This window comes from Leguminivora glycinivorella, chromosome 16 (genome assembly GCF_023078275.1).
Source record: "Leguminivora glycinivorella isolate SPB_JAAS2020 chromosome 16, LegGlyc_1.1, whole genome shotgun sequence".
NCBI lineage: Eukaryota > Metazoa > Arthropoda > Insecta > Lepidoptera > Tortricidae > Leguminivora > Leguminivora glycinivorella.
Window position 1 is genome coordinate 7,819,943 of NC_062986.1, and position 20,587 is coordinate 7,840,529.

General features: G+C 35.0%; 1 protein-coding gene across 1 annotated transcript in view; it reads right to left on the reverse strand.

Annotated features, from left to right (window-relative positions):
• Positions 1-20,217, reverse strand: part of LOC125234381 (carbohydrate sulfotransferase 11) — a 131,897-nt gene extending 111,680 nt beyond the window's left edge. Inside the window, 1 exon segment of the mRNA XM_048140589.1 lies at positions 19,980-20,217. The gene's annotated coding sequence lies outside the window, so the exon portion shown is untranslated.
• Positions 20,218-20,587: the final 370 nt, after the last annotated feature.

A 20,587-nucleotide genomic window follows, 5' to 3' on the forward strand; every position in this document is an offset into this window, starting at 1 on the left:
AGCCATTCTATGTCTATGTCTATGTCTATGTTTTGTTATTTGTATAAATATTAATACCTCACTAATGTACTTTTCGAATGTAACTAAAAGAAAATATTATAGCCCTTGAGAGGTACCTATTTGCTTTTGTTTTATGTAATTAGGTACCTACGTAAGTCTATTCTACTATTTATCAGCTGAGTGACATGAAAGGTCATTAAAAGCTTCAGAATAGATGTTTTTTCTGAATGCAATTACATACTTAGTTCAGTTTATCTTGTAGGATTGTCACAAAACTGTAATGAAAGGTCATTATAAGCTCCAAATAGATGTTTGTCAGAATACGATCAGTTCGAAATAGTTTAGTTTATTTTGTAGCAACCTTGGCGATAAAATACACTGACACGCACCAGCTGGATACCAAAAATATCCGTGGTTTTGGGAGCATTTACTGGATTTATTTGAAAACAGTAGAAAATTCTACAAAATCTTCAGGTCGACAATAGTATTTTATACAATCGTGATATAATACAAAGCTTTTCAGTCGAGTACCACGTTTAGGCCACGAAGCTTGCTGAGTGGCCTAATAGTACGGTACGAGAGTGAAAAGCTTAATTATATCACTATTGTATCAATACTTATTCTACGAGTCATCATCTTCATCATCAATGGACGGAAATATCATCATTCTTGCAAGTTAAAATTAATGTTAATAGAGTCGTTCACCGTTGTATCAACATCGAATTACCTAGCAACCAATTGTTTGTAATAACCGTCTCTGATTGGCCGATAACGCGACAGATAAAAAAAATGTGTTTCAGATGCAGGAAAATTTGCCAGGTATCGCAAATTAGTATAGAAATTGTATGAAGTTCTATTTTTGAAATTATTACAGTTAACTAAAGTCAACTATAATGAGCTTAATATAATTGAGTCGGAACTGCCATAGAGTATCCAACACTGAAAAGTTAGCACTTATAGTTTAGTCTGTGGTGCCCTAATTGACAGATTACAGTCGACAAGTAGAAAAAATATTTACATTATATTTATATTTCTTTTTTTCAAGATATTTGTGACGTTATCTGGGTAAAGTGACCTTATTGTCGATGGCGCTTACGTCCCGCGGCGTAGTTTTTGTACACGAACATCGCTCATAACGCCGTAAGCGCCATCGACAATAAGGTCCTTTTACCCAGATAATGGCACATTCTTTTAGCTTTATAAGACCTGAGTGATATTTATAGACCTTATTTTATTTACCTATATAAAATATCCAAATCGAAATAGTGATCTAATTTTTTTCTGTGTGTAATTAATAAATAGGTAACCGTTAGATAAGTACACATATATCCAACTGATTCGTTTGTAAATACATTACGATACTAGTGCGAAAAAAAGGAAATGCGAAACGAGTGGCGACAAATTCGACACGAGTTTTTTTTCCAGTACAGATGGTGTTTTTTTTACGCACAGTGCGAGAAGTGGTTCATTATATGTCAGGTCGAATGGATGGCCATCTGTACTGAAAAACGTCGTACGATACACGTGCGAAAAGGAAATTCGTAACTCGTGTCGATTTAAAACACTCCCCTTTTCGAACTTCCTTTTTTCGCACTTGTATCGTAATGTACTATTTTTTAATGTTATACCCCTAAAATATAACACTGCAGCCACACCTCGGACACTGGCGATCAAATATATGAAAGAGGCGCGTTCCTAGCACACAGTCTAAGCTCGTGTAGGTGAACGCGTGCCATGCTTGTATGAGTGAGATATGACAGGTCGACTGTTCGCGTTTTTGACAGGCGATAACTGTGAGCCAAGCTTTCTAGGCTAAGCTAGAACTTAACTAAGCTAATTGGTCTGAAGTCAACAAGCGTGCTAAGAGCTACAAACTAGCTAGGGCAGCTTCAAGAGCGTTAAGCTTTTCAGACCATGCCAAGAGCTGTAATAAAAACGAGCTAATCAACTCAAAAACTTGTATGTAGGTCGAACGAAAAATTTATTATTTTTCAATTTTGTAATACTAGATGTAGAAACTGATAAAATAATTTTGCAAGTATATAAAGGAAATTATGTACTATTTTTAGGGTTCCGTGCCAAAAAGGTACAAAAGGAACCCTTATGGCGCGACTCTGTCCGTCTGTCACATTTCTAAATTACTCGAGAACTACTTACGCTATCGACTTGAAATTTTGAATAGTTATGTAAATTGTTAACCGCTTCAAAATAAAAACAATATTTTATTTAAATTTATTTATACATGGAACCCTTTCGAATTTCATTGTCCTGGTGGTAAGATAAGCAACAATCTATGTGGTCCCTATTATTTTAAAACGTCAAATCTTAAAACATAAAATCTTCTTCAGTATTTAGTACCTAGGTGACCGAGCTTTACTCGGAGTTCTATTCTGTTATATCATGTTTTTTTTTTTTATAAAATAAAAACACATGAAAACTCGAATATTCGCGTTTTCCGGGATCTAAGAGCTAAAATAATTTTTCATCCCAGTAAGAGGATACGGTGGCGAAAATGCTAATATGGAAAGGAGCCCCCCTTTCAACTTGGGAATTTTAGTTAAATATAAAAGTGTTATTTAACTAGATTTATCGAAAAAAAATTGTCCGTTATGAACAACTCGGTCAAAAGAAATTTCAAAAAAAAAAATTTAAAATCGAGGTTCCGCTCTCGACTCTTTCCTCCTTCAAAACTTAATCAATCGGAACGAAATTTGAGAATCTGAATAACAATGAAATAATCTATGTCGGACCGTTTAGCTTTTTTGGTTAATTATTACCATTCTTGAGTATCACACCTTTTTTTGCGCCACAATGAAAAAGGCCGTTTTTGGAATTTTTTGATTGACTCTAGAGTCTTTACAAAGCAAAATATCAAAAAAATCAAAACGGTCCGACACAGATAAAAATAATAACAATCTGTATTTAAAAAATCATTGCTCTATCTTCAAAAACCAGGGAGGAAATAGTCGAGAGCGTTTGTATGGAGAATTGACCCCTACCGTATCGTCTTAAAGCTTCCGAGATCGCCGGTATAATTAAAAACACAAGAATTGTTTGCTTAAAGGTATTACATTCATAAATATATAGATATACGACCCTGTACACAGCTGCACCTAGTCGATCAGACTATCGGTGTATCTGGCACAATCTCCACAATTGATAGATCGGCGAGATTGATTAGCACCCGATAGCGGACGCGGCTGAGACGTCGGCGTACCTAACTGACGCGATTGTTTGGATTAATAGGGACTCTAGTAACTGAGCTTATAATAATAGATATGGAGGGGAGAAGGCAAATAAATCTAGGTGAGAATTTGTTATATAAATTAGGTAATATCTGGGCGACCGAGCTTCGCTCGGTTCTATTTTAATATATCACGTCTTTAGATAAAAAAAACTCTTATAAATACAAAAACAAAAAAAAAGACAAAAAACAAAAATTTAATTTCTGGCTGGGATTCGAAACCCTGACACCTACGATCTATCTGCGTACATTAGACCGACCTTGTACGACTGAGCTAAACGGAATCGATGCGCGCGCGGCGAAATTAACGACCATATTTTACGTTTACTACCGCGAAAGAAAAACTCGTGAAAACTCGAAAAATCGCATTTTCCGGGATCTAAGGCTACACTAGATCGATTTTTCACCCCCGAAAACCCCCACATAACAAATTTCGGCGAAATCGCTAGGTTTCCGAGATCGTCGGTATATATAAATAAATAAATATACAAGAATTGCTCGTTTAAAAGTATAAGATAAAGAGACATGAAATATCAATGAAGATGAGGCTATGAGACGACGGCGACGGTGTACCTATAACTGCCATGATTGTTTGATGAACACGGAATAATAGGAACTGGAGTAACAGAGCTTATGATTCATAAATGATAATAGAGAGAAGAGGCAAAAAAATTAGATGATAGTTTGTAAGATAGGTATCGTAAATAGGCTTTAAGATATTTTATTGAATATAATCTCAATGGGTGCGTATCGATCGATATAACTTTTTTTGATATATTTTTAGTCGTTATAACGACCATTTGATATAATTATTAAAACATATATAACAACAAATCGTGAGGAAACCGGACTAATTCCAATAAGGCCTAGTTACCCGTCGGGTTGGAAGGTCAGATGGCAGTCGCTTTCGTAAAAACTAGTGCCTACGCCAAATCTTGGGATTAGTTGTCAAAGCGGACCCCAGGCTCCCATGAGCCGTGGCAAATGCCGGGATAACGCAAGGAGGATGATGATGATATAACAACAAATAATATACTAACAAATTGTATAATTCTTATTTAATATAATGATCATTTTTTCGAATAACATTTATCATAACATACTTTGAGTATATTGGTTATTTCCTATAATAAATTATATAACACAAATTCTTTCTAAACACAGTTAGAACAAAAAAAATTGTACAATAAATTAAATCATCCTTTTACCAGAAAAGTAAATTAGGTTAGAACTGTGACCCCTACACACAACGCGCTGCTACCAGAAAAATATGTTAGGTTAGGTTAGAACTGTGACCCTTAAACATATGTACTGCTATCAGAAAAGTAGGTTAGGTTAGGTTAGAACTGTGATCCCTTCAAAAAAGAATAAAATTAATTCATGAAATGTTTTATACTGTTTGCTAGTTATATTATACTAGTCGTATATCAATAGATAGTTATACCATATAACGGTTATTATAAATAAGTGTTATACGAAATAAAGATTATACAAAATAAAAGTAGATATTTTGTGGTTATACCAAATGTTAATTATGTCAAATGAGTGATTATATCCTTTAAATATATACCAAATGTCGTTATATCAAATGTTACTACATATATGAAAAAAAGTTATACCAATCAGTAACACCCAATCTCAATGCAGAATGTGGCTATGCATGAGACGGTGGGGTAGGCACCTAACTGTCATGTCATGGTTATTTGATGATGACGAAATGATACTAACGGAAGTACCTAACAAAATCGTGATGAGAATTTGTTAGAAAAGTAAATAACTTGTGAAATATTATAAAAATAAAACTTCCGAGTAGATACTTAGTACCTACTTCCTACAAAATATTAATATTGAATACGTAAATAACGTTATAGAGAAACTGTAATGCAGTTCACTTACTTTTCTGTGTTGACTAGATCCTGCGGTTTGCCAGCCATGTTTCTATCGTAGCGAAACAATATCTTGCGTGATATTTGATCACGATATGCTTTGTAATGGAAATAGGAATCAACTATTTGACGCCGACTTTATGGCGACATAGTTCCCGGTTCCAAGTTCAATATTCGTCTAAAATTTGCTCTGTATGGATTGGATATGACAATGTCTAAAATACCTTTATTGTTTAAACAAGGTCATCTTTGACACTATACTCGGTATTTTATCGCAGTGATATCTTCGCTTCTAAAAAGCGTTTTCTTCGTATGCTGTATGTAGCAAATATTAGGTACAGATAGATGAAGTGCGAAAAGATTTGCCTTCGTATCCTTACGGAAACGTACGAACTTGTCATGCTATTTCAGTCAGTCTCAGTACCAGATGTACTGACATTGACTGAACTAGCATGACAAACACGAACGTTTCTGGAAAATTCGAAGGAAACCCTTTTCGCACTACATCTGTAAGTACTAATCTTATTTAGCAAAATTAGACAGAGATCATCTCATTTACACTCTGCCTGGGAAATGAGGGTGCGGTGATTTCCCCGAATAGCTAAAGTAGGTAGGTATTACTTATAGGTTTTATATAAAAATATTTTTAAAGAGCGTTACACACGCTCTTTTCAATAATTGAAGGCATATACTGCGCTTGTTATTACAGGTCACTAATAGGGTTGCAAATAGAAAAAAAATCTAATGTTTTTTTTTTCAGAATTATGAAAAAAAACCAAGCACCATTGTTTTTTTCTAAATATGTTTTTTTTTCAGATGAACAAATAATTCGACAATAACGGTTTGTCGTGAGTTGTAAACGTGTTTCAATAACAATAACGTACATTTTACTTCGATTTACATTCAGTATACAAACGTTTATTGGGGAATCCCCGATGTTGCGTGCAGCGTGGAGAGGCGGTGGTGTTGCCAATAGTAAATAGTGATAACTACCAACTACAGATTTCGTACATGTTACTTCTATAAGACCAGAAATTAAAGTTATTTCATTAAATTCGTTTCAAGTCTAAAAAACCGTATAAAAGTATTAACTGCTTTGCAAATTTTGAGATTTCGTACTTTAGAAAAAAAAACATACCTACTCCAGAAAAAAAACTGTTTTTTTTTTTCACGGTTTTTTTTCATGTTTTTTTTTTCAAGCCAGAACAAAAACCGTTTTTTTGCAACCCTAGTCACTAACGAGGTAAGAAAAAGGCAAACCGTGCCTAAAAGAGGATTTTCTGTAAGAATTTCTGATGATACAACGTTCTTGCTCTTGAAGCATAAGAGCCCTTCTGTAATAGAAGCCCACATATGTCTCTTGAATATGCCTGTCGACCCACATGTGAAGGAACCTTGGCAAGGGTCGCCTCGCGGCTCTCATCCGGAAACAAAAGAAAATATTTTCAATGCAAATCGTGCAAAAAAACCCTATTAGGTAAAACACTGTAAACTTTACAGTCTCATATGAGTTTTTGACGTTTTAAAATACATTTTTTGATTAGCAATGTATAGAAAAAGTGACCAAACCATTACTAGAACCATAGGTAAATTACACGCATTTTCCGTGACGACTATCTAGTAAAAAGTGTTAAAACCTCAGATTCTTGAAATCGCACGAGCGAGATATGTAGAAAGTAAAAAAATCAGTAGGATTGAGAACCTCCTCCTTTTTTGAAGTCGGTTAAAAAGTACTTACATATAATAACATGTACCTCTTAATAACATAATATATACAATGCCTTGACAAAAGGCTCCTTCAGATACTTGCGAGACACTATTTAAGTTGCGTTTTGAGTCTTCTATCAATTAATTCAATGATTATCATCTAAGTCACATAGTGATTACTAAACTATTTTACTTGCATCATAGATATTTGATGACGTGTCCGTTTTATTTGCGTGTGAATGCTGAACGCTGTTGCGTTTGTTCACACTGCATAATAATTTTAACACCTGCAATCAGGAATCTACTTATATGCTATATCGAATAAGTATCAAAGGTTATTTTTGAGTTTACTACTTTTTAAACGTAAAACTTTTAGGAAATTTTAAATTCCCACAAAAAGAGTTTTTAATTGATTAGGCTGTTGGCGTGGCGCGGACGCGGCAAGAATCACAGAAGAAAAAAAAATCTGGTGGTGGCAGAATAACAGCGTCCGTTGCTGGCAGTCCTTGTGGCCGCTGCGCCTCGAGGCCCTCTGGCACAGACATTAGCTGAGCCACTTACCTTTTCAATTAGTTTGTAAGCAGTCCTGTGTACTTTTATAATGTACCTGTGTTCAAGCTTTTGAATAAACGTCTTTATTATTATTATAAGACATGTTACATTTGAAAACAGCCTAAAAAGTGTGGCATGATTTTAAGATTGTTTTTAGGTCGTATCAAACCGTAACGTCAGAAACGGGTCCAGGTCAGGGAAAACATCCGGCTCTAACTTTCGAGATGTTTGCACCGTGCGAAACTGTCCGACATAGCTGCAGGCTCTCGTTAGGCACAACACAAGCTAACGATGTTAGCTAGTTATGCGCTTTCTGTACATTATGCTTACCTATAGGTAATATACTAGATTCCTGACCTGGCTTGGTATGACTAACGCAGTATTTCTATAGCATTATACAGTGTCAACAGACCTAATAAACAAAAATTTTGACTTCATAAACTATCTAACAAAAAAAATATTGTCAGCAATGTACAGTACGTCCTAATTCGTAAACTGGAAATTATGGGCGTTCGCGGAAACTTCGCAAAACTAATATCTTGTTATCTACATAATAGAACGCAACGTGTTAAGATAAATAACGAGATATTTAGCTCGGATAAGCAACTAACCCAGTACGGCGTGCCTCAGGGCAGTGTGCTGGGCCCTACTCTTTTCCTGACATACATTAACGATCTAACCAATATTCAACTTACGAACGGACTAGTGATTTCGTATGCTGACGATACAGCTTTACTATTTCATGGGGAAAACTGGGATGAAGTCTATGCCCATGCTGAGGCTGGTCTTTCAAGGGTTATGATGTGGTTATAAACCAACCTACTTACATTAAATATTAAAAAAACTAATTACATAACTTTTTCTATCCTACAAAACTCACAACCAGATAGGCAAAAATATAACTTAATTGCTCACAATTGCGTTTATCAATCACACAATAATTGTTCTTGCTCAAGCATCAATCATGTCACCTGTACAAAATACCTTGGCGTCCATATAGATCAATTACTTTCTTGGAATGAGCAAAATGAAGTAACTGAAAATCGAATAAGAAAACTAAATTGGTTATTCAGATATCTTAGACATGTATCAGATAAAGAACTTTTGATATACATTTACAAGACGCTAGTACAATCCATAGTTCTCTATTGTTTGCCAATTTGGGGAGGCACCCATAAAACTAAACTCATAGGACTTGAGCGGGCGCAACGATCTGTTCTGAAGGTACTTCTAGGTAAAAATATAAGATATAGTACTGTTGATGTCTACCGCGATGCTGATGTGCTTACAGTGAGACAACTTTATATATTTAATAGTATTCTTAAAGTCCAAAAAACTTTGAAAATTGACGAAAATATACTAAGAAAACTTAATCCATATACCGTAATTATACAATCTTATGCTAAGACTTCCTTTACACGAAGACAATTTTATGTACTATCAATAATTCTATACAACAAAGTAAATAGACTAATAAACATTTACACAAAGAGCTACGGCGAATGCAAGACACTTTTGTTAAGCTGGCTAAAAAGCAAAACTTACGATGAAACTGAGTCACTCATAGAATAGTCCTGTTACTTACTAAAAAAAAAAGGAAAAAAAAATATTATTGTAGTCAAATCAGCTTCTTTCTCCTTCTTTTTTGGAACTGTCAATACGAATTAGAACGAATTTATAATATGTAATATATATATACGAAATCGTGTTTAGAGATGTCACAGTCAACTTCGTTTACTTAATATCTTTCCATCCGACCTATTAATTAGAATGTGGGTTTTAAAAATGACTATTGTCCATGTTTTTTCTTTATAATTACTAATATGATGCTTGATTTAGTGCATGGTATAAAATATTTTATTTTATATTCGTTAATCTAATAATTAAAACGTGATAAATATACTTACTTTGTCGTGCGACTCGCATGTGCGAGTATTTGCATGGACAATCCTCTGTCTTTATCTTCATTATAATAATATGTTTTATATTCCTGGTTCACCCTGTTTAATATTGAATTTACCTTCACCTAAATTTACTTTCAAATGTACATTCAAATTTAGTTTTAAATTTACTTTCAGATACAAAAAAAAAATTATTACCTAACTACCTAAAAATCTACTTTGAAAATTGTAATGTAACATAGTTGAGAATAGCATGTACCTACCTATTTTATATAAGATCTTAATTGTACTTTAATATTATTTTAAGCGCTGAAGATAACCCTGTATGAAAGAGCGAATACCTCCTAATACAAGTTTTAAACTTAAAAGGAGGATTCGGCCCCTACGCATGTCTACTTTGCTGAAAAATAAATAATTTTGAATAATTTTTTGAATTTTTTTGAGTACTGACAGGGCAGTAAGGGCGATAACAGCTGATAATTACTAGCGGTGTGAGTAATGACAATTACGAAGTGCACGCAGTAGTACATTGAATGTGCGGAATTTGGAAAATTATTTTGCAGGTAATTTAAATAACTATGATTTTCTGATATATCGTCACTACTTTGAAAAAATCTCGTATCTCACGCTGCTCCTCAAAGTTAAAACGCAGTAAGTCTATATGCATTCATACATACTTACTACAATTTTCTTTTTATTGACAGACGAAGATACAAGTTTTTTTAAAAGTAGTGACGATGTGCAAACTTTGATAATTGACCATAATATTTCGATGAAGCCATAACACTCAAATATTGATTATATGGTATTATACCTACACTGTATATTATTAGGTCAAGCAATAAAAATTAATGGAGGAAAATACTTCGAACTCATTTTTGACTTAGGTAGTATTTAAAATTTTATTTGAACGGGCAAGGAGTTGAATATATACAGGGTGTAACAAAAATGGTGGTGATCCGTTTAGGGCGTCTTATCAGTATCGTAATCATAGAAAAAGTAGGATAAAAATTTTTTTTCGCAAAACATTTTTTTATCTTTGTATGGAGATTCGACAGATTCGCGCGGCCCGGCTCATACAAAATGAAAAAGCGAAAAAAAATTTTTCTTCTACTTTTTCCTGATAAGAATACGATACTGAGTACGCCCTTAAAATGAATCAGCATTTTTGTTACACTCTGTATTATATTACGAAAGTGTAGGGGCAATTATTTCCGGCGAGGCAACTCGTAGTTAATTATGACAAAATGAATCACCACAAAAATTACAAAGTCAAAAATTATGTTAAGTACATATTTACTATATGACCATTAAAAGCGCTTGACTCTTAAATTAATCATTGTAGCCAAAGACGTTTGCTGGACAAAGGTCGGAGTCATAAATAATGATTTCATGGCTCTTGCGTTTTTTTTATAAATTACTTTAAATTTAAACAGACGTAAACACAAAAGTGAACTTTGCAACTGGCGATGGCGCCAGAATATAAATTATTACTCCAAATCTATTCTCTCTTCATTCATATTTAGAACATCTCACCGCAAGTCAAGTGTTTCAAATGTCAATGCCACTGCGACTATAATGTTCTAGATATTTCAATCAAGAAGTTTAAATTTAACGCAAAATGTGACTTGGAAATAAAAGTTCAACGTTAAGCTATATTTATAATATATAAATCATTTTATTTTTAAGCGTTAAAGAATACAAGAAATTGTATGGAATCGTTTTTTTGCACCTTTTATGATTGAGTACCTATATAGCACACATAGCTTTAGCTTCCCTTCTTGCTTGTCCATGAAAATGTGTAGCTATTACTTTATTTTATATCTGTATAGAAAAACGATCATCCTCTTTCACTTTTAATAATGCGATTACTAGTAATAAGATTTTCATATTTCAAATCATCGATTCTCATCACTCGGAAATTTGCAATTTCTTTTCCGTTATCTTTCTTCCACAAGGCCTATTCCGCTCCCTTATCTTTCGATCCCGATAATATAAGATATAGCTCTTCGTCAGTTGTGCTATTGAGCGATCACTGAGAGTGATTTTCGTTATCTTGTCGATAATCCAAGCTTCTGCATCATTAAAGACTCGCAAATCTGCAAGGGAATCTTTCGGTCAGATAAACTTTGAGAAGGAAATTTTGATTTTCAAAAATAAAATTTTGTAAAATGTTGTAAGCAAATGTTTTCTTGATTTATTATGTTCTCAAAATACAAATTGTTATTGATGAATTAGTATTTTGGTAAGTATATTCCAAAACAACTCAAGTAAGTAGTAAGTACATTGTCCTTTCTTTATAGAAGAAAATTTACCAAAACCGAAAAATTCGATAAGCAACTAGTTTTTCGTCGTAATTTAGCCATACCATAATTACGACTACACTATCGTTCAATAATAAAGTGACACTTCAGGGAAGCGAAACGTAGAATCACAGGTTACTTACTAGTATCTAGCTAACGAATGGAAAATTATACGGTAGCTGGTAACTGCCATTGTGAATGAAGACATTGATAACTGCCAACTAACTGCCTGTTAGGAACTTTACGATGTATTGAATTTGGAGGCCTGTGGTGTTGAAACTAAGAATAATAGTGTGGTGTGTGGTGTAGAACAGGCCTAGGCTTAGACTGTTATTATCCGAAAGCGAAGGGTCCACGTGCTTCACACATTAATAATACAATCCAATAATGATTCTGATGCAGCATATTTCTTCTTCTTCATCATCAAAACTTCATGGCTGACCACCATAAGTCGTGACCACCATAAGTCGCTGTACGTGGTTGCAGTGTCCTCCACTCAGACTGATATTTTGCCTTTCTAAAGGATCCCTGGAGTCCAACGCGTGTGACCTTTTTGATAGTGCTGAACCAGCGCGTGGGTATTCCGGCTCTTCTACGATAACCCTCCAGCTCCACTGGTCCGACGATCAACGCCTTCTAACTCGTTCGTTCAACTTCAAAGTTTCGTTCAAAGCTTGTGAAGATTGCCATTTCTCAATACAATGTCCGACATTATTTAGAGCCACATTGCCTGTCTGTTTCAAATTGTCTTATATGTACCTAGACCGACGTGTACCTAGATTCTGACTAAGCTAAGTTTTCACACCAACTACGCCAAGTACACTGAGAGAAATTTGCATTGTGAATTTAACAAGTTCGACTTGTTGCGGTTTATCCGTTTGAATCAGCCAAACGTATGTTTAATACAAATGTGTCAGGTTGTTTTTATAAAATCGACTTGTTGATTCAAATATATGCCGATTCAAATGACAAGTAGCTTGTTGTTTATAGGCGCTATTTTAACCAAAAAACTTGTTGAACGAACATGAAAACTGGTTGTATTTTCTCTCAGTGTATGGCGCTAACATACGATAGTGTCAACTGCGAACTTGCAAGCGGGTGTAAACTTATCTGACACGTTTAACACTTACTCTCATATCCGATCCACCTCGTAACTAGAGCGAATTTATATCTTTGGTAAGTTCGAATCAGTCAAATACGGAATTAAAAATCTAAATTAAGTAAAACCGGCTATTAATATTACTAACTATTATTTCACCAGCCAAATTTTGGTTAAACCCAAATAATTTATCAACACCTTCATTTCAATAAATAGTTGGTTTAGTCACGCAATCCCGCCATTCAAGTTTTGTGACTTTATACGACTTTCTTTATTATTAAGATAAGGAGTTCAAAAAACTCATTAGCTATGCAAGCTGGTGTAACTTGCAGCTTTTATAATTAGGAGGATAATAAAATACGAGTCACGGTGCATTAGTTTTACGGTGATGCGCTTGCATATACGGACTTAGTACCTACTAGGGCTTCCAAATACCGGACCTTATCCAATACCGGTATTCATTCCGGTATTGGCGATTTCAATACCGGGATCCCGGGATCCCGGTATTGAAATCGGAAAAATTTTAAAACCAAGTAATTTGCTTAAAATAACAAATTTTATTCAAAATTTCGTTTGTTACTTTTCATGCGTGTTATACTACAGCGGAATCTTGCCAATCCGACTTACAAATGGGTCAAATCGATTACATTTCCAACTTCAAAAGTTTCGATTTCAACCCAAAACGGTTCGCAAACTTATGTGGCCAAGTCGGTTCAACTTTTATTGTTTTTAAGTATACATTAATTCAAAGGGCTACGCCCTGTGCTCTTTATTCTTCTTTATGAGTGGGACCGAGGACGCAGTATAAAAGCAAGCGGGAAAGAGCGCCAGATCTCTACTCAGATGATTCTGTAAGTTAGATATCGCCGCCAGATCGGACATTTTTCAAGAAGACGCGGTCATGGCAAACCATGTTTTCTGCCAAATCAGCCAAATCGATCTCTTTAAGGTCGTGCGGAATAGAACCTTTTACATTTTAATAATAACAGGCCTTTGCATCTATAACAGACGATTTAAGTAGCATCCTTGCGACACTTACGTTCGTGGCTGTATAGCCCAATTCGAGAGAGGATCCCTCGTCCGCACACACGGCAGGTGTATGCTCCTCCAGATGGGCTGGGGTTAGAGGCCTGCTTGTAACGCCTCATGCGTTTATCATTCAAGGAGGAGAACCAGGCATTGGTGTGCTTGGATTGACCGTCATGGACAACACGGCGCCACGTGGGTCGGTCTTCGGCCAGTCGTTGCCACTGGTTGCATGGAATATCAAATGTGACCATGTCACGCTTCACGCAATCTTTAAAGCGCAGCATTGGCCGTCTGACCGGTCTCTTTGCATCTGCAACCTCTACCAGCGCAGCGTGGCAAACGAGTCCGCTCCATTCGATACACATGCCCGAGCCACCTCAGTCGCCTTTTCTTTAGTATGGCTATGATACTAGGAAGCTGTATCTCATTCATGCTGTGTGTGCATTTGTGCTGGGTAACACAGCATGAATTTATAGTCAGTGTTAATGGTGTAATTGTACTGTAGATTTAACTATAGTATCACTTTCTTAAATAACAAGCATTAAGAACATTTCTCGATTACACACACTCTATAGTTTCATCATTGACTTTTGAAATTAGAAAATGAGATGATTTTTTTTTGGAAACACAAATACAATTTAGTGGTATTTTTGTTATTCGTAGCGCTAGAGGCGCTAAAGCACTAATAAAATAAATCCGCCAAATCATTGAACAATTAGCCAAGAGCGCTAAATTGTCCGACATAGATTATTAAAAATTACATTAAGAAATAATCTATGGAATCACACATTACTTTGCGGAAATGATAATCAAAATCAAAAAGGTTACTTCACGGAATAGGAACACTTAATTTACGGATAAGAAAAGTAATTTTCTTCATTTTGATAGTTGAGTACTGAGTTCCCAATTTCGTTACTATAGGGAATGTTACGGCAAAGTTTTGAGCTACAGTTCAACACACTAACGCACACGTACAATCAACCAATTTGAATCCTAGGCCACTGTAGAACCTTTGCACAGTAAACGTCAATGTGACTTCTATGGCAAATAGAACACGGTGTAAATGAGACAGGGTTCTAGAGTGGCCTAGTATTCAAATTGGTTGACTGTACAGTAAAAATAGAGTAGCCACGGTATACGTTAGTTCGTATGCATTAACCAATTTTTTGAAAAGTATATCTATGATATAGATGCATCAAGGCGATTTGTTTACAGAGGATCAGTGGCCTGTTGCAACCACGTTTGACGTGTTGCTTCTCTGTCACACTTACGTGCGAATTCACAAGTGCAACAAATGTGTCAAAAAATGTTCGCGGCAGACCCTCCTCAATGAATGCTTTTGATACGTATTTTTAATTCTTTATCAAGGTAATTTCATCGAAAAAACTATCATTTTCATTCAAATATTGCAAAAACACCGAACAGAGAATGTGTCAAATCGAAAAACGCGAGCAAGAAGCAAGATTTACGCGTGTAGTGGCCATCGTGATGCAGAAATTTAACGTTTTTGATGAGTAATTTACGTTCATTTGGCATAATTTGTTAGTTTCTAAAAATACCGGGATCCCGGTATTGCTAAATTAAATACCGGTATTGAAATGTGCCCAAAAAAAGGTGGGATCCCGGGATCCCGAGATACCGGGATCCCGGTATTGGAAGCCCTAGTACCTACCTACATTTATAATTAATTTCTTAAATTTATTGCATCAATTCACTGCATCTTTTAAAAGTTATGTTCATAAATATTAACCCCGTTAGGTATTCATAAACGTACATACTTTTATGAATAAGGGGGTTAAATGTCTAACACATTATAATGTGAGCTGCTAAAGTGCATGGCGAATTTATAAATGAATTCATTCATTATTTTCTCCATGTAAAATTTGCAGCTCACTGTACATAGAGGCAATCCCGATGACGGGATACTTTACAAGATTTTTCATAATTCCTTTGGAAAAAGGTTTTTCTACACCGTGTTTTTGATTGTTTTCCGTTAAATTCGACACGTAGCAAGGTTCATTATCAGGTACCACCCTGTATATCACTTTTAGTTAAATTTGCAAAAAAAAAAATCATAATTTTCAGACGTAATAAATGAATTTATTAGTATTTGTATGTGTAGGTGACAAAGCCTGTAGCTGATTTGTTTCATGTCCACTTGACGAAGCCTGCGCTGCTGATCACGAACTATTTTTGTTGGTATGGTTTTTGGGTTTGGTTATGACTTTAACTTTTTTTTTATTGTATTTTTTTTAACCCTGAATAAATATATAAATATTTGAAAAAAAAAAAAAAGATAATGTTTGATTATGTGGTTTTCAAAATGTTTCTGTTTAAATCAACGCTAATAAGTAAGAACGTATATTTTGAGACAAACCTTATTGTGATACTTTTGTAAATTTATAAATTCGTTTTATAATTGTAAAAAATAAAATACATTTATTAGTGTGAGAGACCCTTAAGAATAACATTCATATTATATCATAGTGTCAAGTGATTAACGGCACATGTCAAAACTAAATAACATTAGGAATTGGTACAGGCTGTTATTTTTTTTAATAACTCGATAACCGTAAGAGTTTCTTAGAGAAATTAATTGTATTTGATCTAAAGAAACTTCCCTTAAAGTTAACGGAATTCAATAAATAAAAACAGGGTATATAACTCTCGATAAGCCTGCGAGCAATTGCGCACGTAATGGGCAAGGGTGTTGAAAAGGTTTATGTATAAAAAATACTCTCATTACACTTTTACTACTAAAGAATGCAAATTCATGATATTTGAAGGAACAAATAAACCAATCGAACTCACGCGTACCAAAACTGTGAACTTAATGTATCGTAAATTTAGTTCACCCAGATCGTAATTATTTTCTTTTTTTAGACGCGCGATTTATCTTGTCACATCCGCTGAGAAATGATTACTCGCTGTTGTTACACGTGTTTTTGATACAAGAGAATAGTAGTTATACATTATAAATAAACAAATAAATAAATATTGAGGGACACCTTAGACAAATCAATCTAGTCTCAAACTAATCAAAGCTTGTATATGGGTGCTAGGCGACGATATACATACTTATATACTTAGAGAAATACAACTTATATACATAGAAAACATCCATGACTCAGGAACAAATATCTGTGTTCGTCACACAAATAAATGCCATTACCGGGATTCGAACCCGGGACCGTGGCTTAGCAGGCATGGTCACTACCAACTACGCCAGACGTATATATTACTGCGTAAGGACGTGGCATACAGGATGTAGTGCGAAAAGATTTGCCTTCGTATTGTTAAGGAAACTTTTGAAAGTGTCATGCTATTTCAGTCAGTCTCAGTACAAGATGTACTGACTGACACTTACGCCGTGTCTTGCGTGGGCGACGGTCGCGCGACCGTCACGCGACCGTCGCCGTCGCGTCTCATACTTCCATATCGATAATGTTTGATTTCGTATGCGTCGCATCACCGTCGCGCGACCATCGCGCGACAGTCGCCCACACAAGCCACGGCGTTACTGAACTAGCATGACAAATACAAACGTTTTCGGAAAAATACGAAGGAAACTCTTTTCGCACTAGATTTGTACGTGCACTAAACATGGTGTCAGTATAATAGACATGCGGGATGCGCAAAATGCCTCACTGAAAAGACAGAGTGATGTGTACTTAAACTATATCAATTGCCTTATCCTTATTTTTTAAATCTTTGTAGTTATGTGGTTGTTGGTTGTTGAGACCCGTGTGGTGACGGGTTAAGAATTTCACCACAACCTTTCTTCCCGTGGGTGTCGTAGAAGGCGACTGTGGGATATGGGTTAAATTGGGGCGTAGGCGAGAGGCTGGCAACCTGTCACTGCAATGTCACAGTTTCGTTTTCTTTCAACCCCTTATTTGCCAAGAGTGGCACTAAAAGTTGAGTAGTTTCATGTGCTCTTCCTAGCCCTATGGGATACAGGCGTGATTGTATGATTGTATGTATGTTGGTTGTTATGTCAATGTGGCAATTCGCAATGATACGCCTAAGTTATAATTGTGGTAGTAAAAACGAAACAATGCCTGTATTAGTGTTCTAGATTTCCTATTGGTTATGTCACAGATCGGTAAAAAACCTATTTGTCACAGATTATGGTATTTAAAACTTAACCTAGTTAACATAGTAGAATGTTTGAATTTCACAGGAATCACAGGAGTTCAAAACCTTTTTTTAATTCATTCTAAAACTTTTATTCCCAACATTTCAAAAAATATTGTACCAAAATTGGAAATGTTGGGTACAATACAATACATACATAACTAATATTGTCTTCGGTTAGCACGATAGTTACTCGTGAAATCGTATTATATCTTTACAGCGTTCGCTGTCAAGAGTTCGAAACGTTGGGGATGTATTAAAAATTCATTATGCGCTAAATAATCCGTTCTCATAGTTTTATTTCAATTCATAACTAATTAATTTAGGTAGGTAGTTACCTAAGTACCTATGTACCTAAATACATACAAAAAGTAATAATATCTTACTTTCTATTAGAAAAAAAATATCGCCGTGCAAACAATTACTATGCAATATTAATATCGAACACTTTTGATTACTGGACCAAAATAAATTATTGAGATGTGACCTAGAAAGCATTGTTTGATCTATCAACACACAAAACGTAGCACGTTGTATGACTTGTATGACTCTGCATGATATGTGAAACGTTTGCGTATTGTACTGATGATGAGCTTATTCTCATTAGACTCTGCTATATATTATATACTTGTACCACAAAACATTACCCATTAAATTTAAACCATCTGTATCTGTAATTAAAACATTGTACAGTCGAGTTCATAAACAATAAACATGTGTAGTACCTACATTTTTTCATCTTATTGCTACGAGTTAAGGTGAAGTAATGTACAGATATTTATGAACTCGACTGTACATGAGTAATAAAATTCCACACTTCGAAACGTTTTATGAACATATACATTTAGTTTCGTTATATATATTAATATATATAGAGTTTCGTTTTTTTTTCAACCCCTTATTTGCCAAGAGTGGCGCTGAAACCTGAGCACATGAAACTACTCAGGTTTCAGCGCCACTCTTGGCAAATAAGGGGTTGAAAGAAAACGAAACTGTGACATTGCAGTGACAGGTTGCCAGCCTCTCGCCTACGCCACAATTTAACCCATATCCCACAGTCGCCTATAACCTGTCTATATCTTTAATATACTTTTTTTCATTATTCAAGTCATAAACATGAATTAACCTCTATGAGATAGGTACTTATACAAAATAGTAATTCGGTTTCCCAATAATTATCAAATTAATTCGACAGTTATATGAAATTAATTATCCAGTTACTGCTATAATAAGTTTACAAAATTGCAAAATAGAACCGTTCGAAACAAGACTTTACAATAGCTACACTGTTTATATGCTATGAAAATTATTATGCAATTCATTTGCTTACTTGCTATTAAAGTTCCATAAAAACGGAACTTGGTATTTAACAGCGAATTGTTTTTATTTTAATAACATAAATAAACATTAATCGTATTTTTAGTGATAGTGTCTGATCTAACTGTGTCAAGTGTTTTTTTTTAATGTGATTTGTTGATGTTTATCTTTTTATTTATGTTAATTTGCTCTATGTTGAGTTAAAAAGGTCGATATTTTTTACGATGACTGAAATATTTTCGTTTTTTCTATGACCGTCATATTGTTACTACTACCACACTACTACATAATACGTAAAGCTTTCAGGATTCCAGATTCCAGTATAAACATGTTGTATTTAAGTTTTTTTTTAATGCCATCGAACATACATTAGACCTTTTAGGTATGCACATACTTAAATTAATTACCATCATTAAAATTCTGGAGTCATATGTTTCGGGCACTGCCTTAGTAAACACAATTGCGAAACTTTAAGAATACTAAGTGGACTGGTGATAGTATGGAATGTCGGTGTGGAATTCGGTAATTTATTAACATAATTATGTAAGACGAGATTGGATCTGCAGACGAATAAAATTTATTATCCTCAACTCAGACTGGAGAGGGACAACCGAAACCTCTGAAGGTTATCTGACCAATTCAGCTATTATACTAATGTCTTTTTGACTTATGACATTATATTTATAAATCCATACCTTCCCTTCCATATGATACAATATTGTAAAATTTTAGATCCTAATTCAAGCTCTATTTATCATAAAATCCTCAAAAACGGAACTATATTACTTAAAAAATCATACATACTCGTCCAACTGCGTTCCAAGGTATATCCTATAACTGAAATGTCTCTCATAAACCAATAACACACCAAGTTCCGTTTTGTTTATACCGAATTCACATAAACCGGGTACGAGGTACGTCAACACACAAGAGTTCGACGTGAGACGTCCACGATTAGCGAGCGGCGCGCCGACACTGCCGAGCCCCGTGATGTATCGACCCCCTCTGACATAACAATGAGAGGACCCCGCAGTCTCGCTGCAAGCCCACTACTGCACTGCAGCTTTATTTTTGGCAAAGCACCCGATAGTGGAAGCCGGGCGTTTGAAGCGAAATCGTGCCAAGAGCGCGAATGGATCAGTCAGCGACCCCATTACTAATTGCGGCTTAGAATAATTTGCACTATGTTATGTTTTTAGGCTCATTAGTCATTAGGATTCCCCTGTTCCTTTATCTAAAGGGGATTCTCAAGGGAAGTGAAAAAAGAACAATAAAAAAAACGCGTACTTAATTTTTCTATGACATTTTTGTACATGGGCTTTTTGAAAAAAGGTTTGCGATCTCTGCATTAGACGAAATTTTGCGTGTAACAATTTTGGTCTTTTGGTACAAGTTTTAGGGTTTATTGTCCT